Source organism: Vombatus ursinus, unplaced genomic scaffold (assembly GCF_900497805.2).
Source record: "Vombatus ursinus unplaced genomic scaffold, bare-nosed wombat genome assembly UNPS02014779.1, whole genome shotgun sequence".
NCBI classification, from domain to species: Eukaryota; Metazoa; Chordata; class Mammalia; order Diprotodontia; family Vombatidae; genus Vombatus; species Vombatus ursinus.
In genome coordinates this window covers 7888779-7895573 of record NW_020954557.1, presented here as the reverse complement: position 1 = coordinate 7895573, position 6795 = coordinate 7888779, and the positions used below count along the sequence as shown (strand labels likewise).

At 38.0% G+C, this 6795-nt stretch overlaps 1 pseudogene; it reads left to right on the top strand.

Annotated features, from left to right (window-relative positions):
- Positions 1–2154: 2154 nt before the first annotated feature.
- Positions 2155–4019, top strand: LOC114045811 (annotated as a pseudogene).
- The last annotated feature ends 2776 nt before the right edge of the window (positions 4020–6795 follow it).

Genomic DNA, 6795 nt, shown 5'->3' with positions numbered 1-6795 from the left:
AACAAGTCTATCAACAAGGCCATTTAGTTACTGTGGCATATTTCAGGACTTTATTTCATGTCATCAGTTAAGAGTTTATGTCTAAAGAAGTCCCAATCAGATTTTACTTTTATGTCACATGTTCCTAGAGGCTTTCAAGAGTTGAATAAAAACCTGACTCATCTATATGCTGCAGGTTGCCTGTGGAGGGGAGAGTCACCTAGATACTAGATCAGTCTTTTAAATAAGTGGTTTTAGAATATTTCATTTGCCTACACTATGTAAAATAAAAACAAACTCGTTCTTACCACAAAATTATAACATATTTTTAACAGCTTGTGTATGGATGACTCAAAAAAGAAACAAAAGTACCTATTCTATTGATGCAACCTTATGAAATGAAGATTTAGCTTTTTATAGGAAGAAATTTTAAATTTAGATGGAAATAACTATAGATCACACCATTTACAGTATAGGATCTTATGAAGCACTTCAAGGGTGTTATTGTTTCCAGGAGATTTTTTTTTTAAAGTAAAATGCTAAAATAACATGTTAAATGTGTCTAAGAATAATGGTACTATGTAACAATGAGATATAGTCTGTGTGTGTGTGTTTGCTAAAAATAAAGCAATTATCAGACTAATCCTAGAATTCTGTAGATTGATGTTATGTCTTGCCCATTACAATATTTGAATTGTTCTTACCTAGATATATGATTATTCCCATCATAAACTCTCATACATGGTGACTTCAGTGCAAAGGTGGAAAAAAATGAAGATGGATGGAAATATATTGGAAAATATGGTTTAAGAGAAAAAAAAATGAAAGGCCAAAGAACTACTGATTATACAAAAGCCTCATGCTTCTAGGTCATGAAAATTTTCTTAAAAAAAAAAAAGAATTAGAAAGCATTGGGCACTGGACTTGGTGACTATCAAGTTATACCACAAAGAAAGATATTTACTACATTTTAACAGACAGGAAAAGAATGAATTTGTGAGTATTATCACTGCTTCAAATGTCTGTGTACAGTCAACTAAGATAAAATTTTGTAAGACCCTCCCCCCCAAAAAACGCAAGAATAAAAATAATTATAAAAACATATGATCTGAAATTAAAATGTTTTAACCCTGAAGTGTTTAAACAAATTATTGAAACTTTTAAAAACTGAGAAATGGACACTTCAGATTCAAGAAAAGACATCAACACCAACTATAATAATTTCATTCAGAAGTTTAAACAGTGAAAATTATTTGCCACAACATTTGGACCAAAAAACAGTCCAAAAAAACACCTTAGTCAAAAAGCATTTTAATGGGGAAGCTAGGTGGTGCAGTGGATAGAGCACCACCCCTAGATTCAGGAGGACCTGAGTTCAAATCTGGTCTCAGACATGTAACACTTATTAGTTGTGTGACCCTAGGCAAGTCACTTAACCTCATTGCCTGATCAAAAAAAAAATTAATTACTTGCCAAATAGAAGAGATGACTGCTGAAGTCAACTCAAGGGTAGATTATAAACTTATCTGTAAAATCTTTTGAAGAAGTATGATGGACATTGATGAGCACTACCACTTCATAAAGCTGAGAGAAGCAGTGGAGGGCAAAACAAATTTAAAGGAAGCTTGGCAAGCTACCCAACTTGGCAAAGTAATCTGAAGAGTATTCAAAGATGAAGATGGAAAAAAGGACTATAAAAAGAAGAAGAAATGGAACACATTTGCAAAAAAAAAAAAAAGTTCGAAAAATGTTCTCCACCAAGGATAGTATAACTCCCCAATTTGGACCCTAAAATCACAATCCCTGGGCTGCTTATGAAGGAGGGAGGAATGGCGCCGAAGAAAGCAATGATGAGAAAAGCAGCCAGATTGGACCAAGTAAATATAGAGAGAATCTGTACTGGAAGTTATATAATTGTGAAAACATCGGGTACAATGTATCTTGGTGTGGGAATTCTCTCCATCAATACAGATCAAAACTCATCCATGACTTAGTTAAGTCTAAGGAAGTTTCTTGAGGCATATAGGGTTAAATGACTTGTTTACGGTTTCAAACAGTCAATGTTTCAAAGGTGGGTTATCAATTTACATTTTTTGGGTCGGGGTGGGCAGAGGCTTGCCGGCAGAGGAGGAGTAGGGCGGCAAAGGTGCTCAAGAAGAAGCGGTCAGAGGCAAGGTGCTGCTGAATCACACCGCGCAGCTGAGCACCAAGATCGAAGGGAGCCAGAGTCTTCACTGGCACACGGAATACATCATTCGTATGCAAAGAGGAATTTCCATAGCAGATTACTGATTGTGAGAAGATAACAGTGATTTTTATCTTGCTCAAGAGCAGTTTGTAGATTCCAGGTCTAAGTCTACGTCTTCCTCTAAAGAACTTCAGAAGTACTTCAATGTAATCAGCACACAATATATGCTGTCTAATTGTGAACTGGTTAAGAAATCTTAAGGTCCCGACAACTATTCTGAAAATTATTCGAAATTGCAGCAGGTTTCAATGTTCTTTCGATGGGAACCAAAGTGGGAGGTGATGGAACCACTGAAAGTTATAGGTTGGAGGATACGGAAGAGGTATTTCTTAATGAAGAGTAAGAGCCATGAAGAAAGTCAGCTCGGAGTAAGCTGGTCTGACTTTGTACCTGATAAGTACCTATTGGATAAACATTTTCAATAGATAACCAAACACCTTCTTTCTTGTTTTCATCTTTACATCTACGGAGTCACCTTTGCCAGAGCCAGTGAGTCCTCCGCTTTGGTCATTAGGATGTTTAATGAGTGACTCCGGGCAAGGCACTTAACCCTGTTTACTTCAGTTTCCTCATCTGTAGAATGAGCAGGAAAAGGAAATAGCAAATCACTCCAGGACCTTTGCCAAGAAAACCCTCAATGGTGTCATGAAGAGTAAGACATGACAGAAAAATGACTGAGCAACATATTTTATGAAAAAGGAACACTAAAAGACCTCATCTACAGGGCAAAGCCAAAAGACTCATTCCGTTCCTGAAGAAATATTGCAACCCTAAGAAGATCCAGGGTCTTGAACTCCAGCAAATAAAAACATTTGAATGACAAATATTAGTCATTAAAGTTTCTCCATGAAAAGGAGTTTCCCTATGGGCATCTTCATTCTTTCAATGTGATGCTGGATGGAGACACGTTCCAGTTACTAGATCTCGAGAACTTCTTAGGAAAATTAATACATTAGAAAATGTGGATGCCCGCTGCTTCGGACACTTACTCAATGAAATGACTTAACAGCCGGCCCCCTGACTCAGCACCAGTGGATCCGTTCCCTCCAGCACCATACGAAACTCTGGTGGAGGTGCTACAAGTCTTGCTGTCTCAGGAAGCCTGTAAGAACAGTATGCTTTCGGTCTCCCGCCTCTTACAGATGCCATTATTCAGTGATGTTTTATTAAGCAATTTGGAGAAGTCCTAGTTTAAGATCCTCACAAAGTTAAAAGAGGCGTTGAGAATCTCCAAAGAATGAAGAGAGAAAGAGCTAACTGAAGAGCCGAAACTGAAGAGCTATGGCTCTGGGGGAGAGGAGAGAAAAAGAAAGATTTTAGCCCGTAAGAAATCAAAATGCTCTGCATTTGAAAACAATGACAACACTAGACCGAGTGCAGCAACTCAGTTCATCAGGATCTAGGGCAAGTTCCCAAATGATATCCCCATCATCTCCAACTCTACCCTTTGCAGCAGGAATGTAACCGCCCCCACCTGTACTTCCCCTACCACCAAGGGTTCCTCCTACCTCTCCGCCTTCCCCCAGGGCCATTTCCCTCCCTTCCCTCGATTCCCTCACCGCCCCACCCCCCACTGCCCCGCGCATGGAAGCACCAATACCTTCAATCCTTCTGCCTGTCTTTGAACTGTACCAGCCGACTCTCCCTAATTAGCTCCATTCAAAATTTTCAGAATGGTACTTTGAAGAAAGGGGAAACCTGTGATCACAGTGCTCCAGGATCTGCTGAAGTTGCCACATTTAATGTTTTTCCTTTTGACACATCCCTTTGCACTCCCGCACTTCCACGTTGAATGACTAATAAGTCATTAGGGCAGAATTGGGTACATGTCCACCGGAGAGAGTCTTTTCAAGAGGCAAATGATGCAGCAAGGAGTCTGAGTGTGAATGGCAACTTCGATATCCTCCCCCCATCTTTTAGAGTTGTCAATAGTTCTACCAATTGAATCAGAAAAGCAGGCCAATAGTGACAATATTCAGATCATGGTAGCAAATGCACTTTGTGTTGTGATGCCTCCTTCCCCTGTAAAGAGAGCAACAGAAAACAAATGTTAGGTGAATATTTTGTCTCTCCCAAACTACTTTCTAGTCTCCTAGACATACCTTCCATTTTTGTTGATTCAGTTTCATTTCCACTGTTTTCATAAGAGTACTTGGCCCCAAAGCACAGCACATGGTTGGGTTTAGAAGACAATCTAAGCTTTTGATTGTCCCTTAAAAATGGTGGATGTATTCTGTGAATTTTAACAGAGATATTTCCTAAAATTTGGGATTGTTTAAACAGCCCCTCTAGACCCAAAATTGCCACTTTCTAATTAGAATCTTTTGGAAAAGGGACAAGAGAGAGTATTAATGAGATCTATCAGGTAGAGAACACTGCTAACATTTTACATTAAATAACTTGAAAACAAGGAGGATTTCTTACAACACAAATAAACTTAACATCTATAAGAAATGACAGTCTTTGAAAAACAAAGCATAAGTACATATTACATATTCTTAATGTTATGGATTTTGTAAATTTCAAATTAAAAAGATCCTTTATTTTATGATTGCTCCAACGTTTAAACAAATTATACTTTAAAGGATTATAGATAATCCATTTTTTAAATTCAAGTCTACATCAGTGTTTGTTACTATGAGAAAGAATGTCATTATGTATAAAGTTTCATGTAACTTGTGATATATGTTCACTTGTATTTTTTGTTAAAACAACAAACCATGTCAAGAGAATTTGTCTATATAGATGAACTAGTTATTTCAAGACACTATACCATAAGGATTCTTGGAGATATTTTTTTGTAGGAGTGAAGAGATTTGCACAGTATTTTTTCCCCTAAATTTTAGTTCTCTTTTCTCAAGTCTTGTTTTCTTGTTATTTCTTTATTATTAAAACCTAACTCCAATTGTGAAAAAAAAAAGTTTATATCTTCCTGTCTTCAACCCCAGTACTCTACCTACTATGTAATATTTCCTTATTTATAACTTCCATGTAATTAATACATTTCTAGGAATCACTTTCCTGATCTTCATAGAGTAGGTGACCAGCTTATTACTCCAAAAGTTTTACCAGTGCGAAGTGTGGTCTGAATTCAGTGGGCAGGAATCACAAGCTGAAAGGCAAAGTGTTACACTGTGTAGTGAAGAGATCCCTGACCTTGAATTGTCATACAGTGGAACAAATGCTGGATTTGTTGTTGGAAAGCTGGGTGGGTTCACATGCCAACTCTGTCACTTATTACCTATAGTGACCTTGATCAAATCACTTAATGCCTCTCTGGCCCTTAATGTCTCTCTAGCCCTTAGTTTCTTCAAGTATAAAGTCAAAGTCTTGAACTATCAGAAGTGTCAAACTGCCAGATTAAAATGTAATTGGGAAATATGTAACAAAATGAACAAACAATAATGTAAATAGATGTTAAGTTTTGATTTTCTAAGTCAATATGCAGTCCACAGGATTCTCTTTATACTTGTGTTGATGCCGCTGGAGCAGATGACCTCTAAGATACATTTTTTTTTCTCTAAGATACTGTGATTTAAGGACTAGTAATCAAACCTAACCAATCAATCACTTACTAAACACTGATTAAGTACCTACTATAGGTCAGGCATTGGGCGAGGCATGGGGGATGCAAAAAGAGACAAAATACAGTCCTTGTCCTCAAGGAGCTTACAATCTAATGAGGGACACCTCATTCAAACAAATATATACAAAGCAAGCTATATAAAGGATAAGTAGGAAGTAATTAACAAAGGGAAGCCCTGGCATTAAGAGGGGTTAGAGGAGGCTTCCTGTAGAAGGTGGCATTTTAGTTGGGACTTAAAGGAAACCAGGGAGGTCTGCAGTGAAAGAGGAGGAGGAAGAGGGTTTCAGGCATGAGAGAAATGCCTGGAGAAAATGCCAGGAGTTGAGAGATGGAGTGTCCTGTTCCTGAAACAGCCAGGAGGCCAGTGTCACTGGGTTGAAGAGTATGTGTCAGGGAATAAGGTATAAGATGACTTTAAAGGTTGGAAGGGGCTAGATGTGTATGAAAGACTTTGAATACCAAATGTAACATCTTGTATTAGATCTTGGAGGCAATAGGAAGCCAATGGTATTTTTTTTGGTAGAGTAGCAGTGACATAATCTTATGTCTTGTGTCTTTATGTGACTTGTGTTTTAAAAATCAAGTTAATGGGTTAATGGAGAATGGAGTGGAATGGGACAGACTTAAGACAGGAAGACCCAGCAACAGGCTGTTGCAATAATCTGAGCATGAATTGATAAGAGTCTATCATAGAGTGGAGGCAGTGTCTGTTGCAAGGGTGAGATCAATCCTTGGCAATAGGCTGGATATGGGGGATGAGAGAAATTAAGAAATCCAGGATGACTTCTGGTTTGCAAGCCTGAGGGACTGGAGGATTGTGGGTAAAGGGGAGAGATAATGAGTTCCATTTTGGATATATTGAGTTTAAGATATCTACTAGTCATCCAGTTTGAGATATCTGAAAGGCAATTGTAGATGCAAGTTTGGAGATCAGCAGAGAGTTTGAGGCAGGATAGGTGTGGAAGCTTATGAGATCATCAAA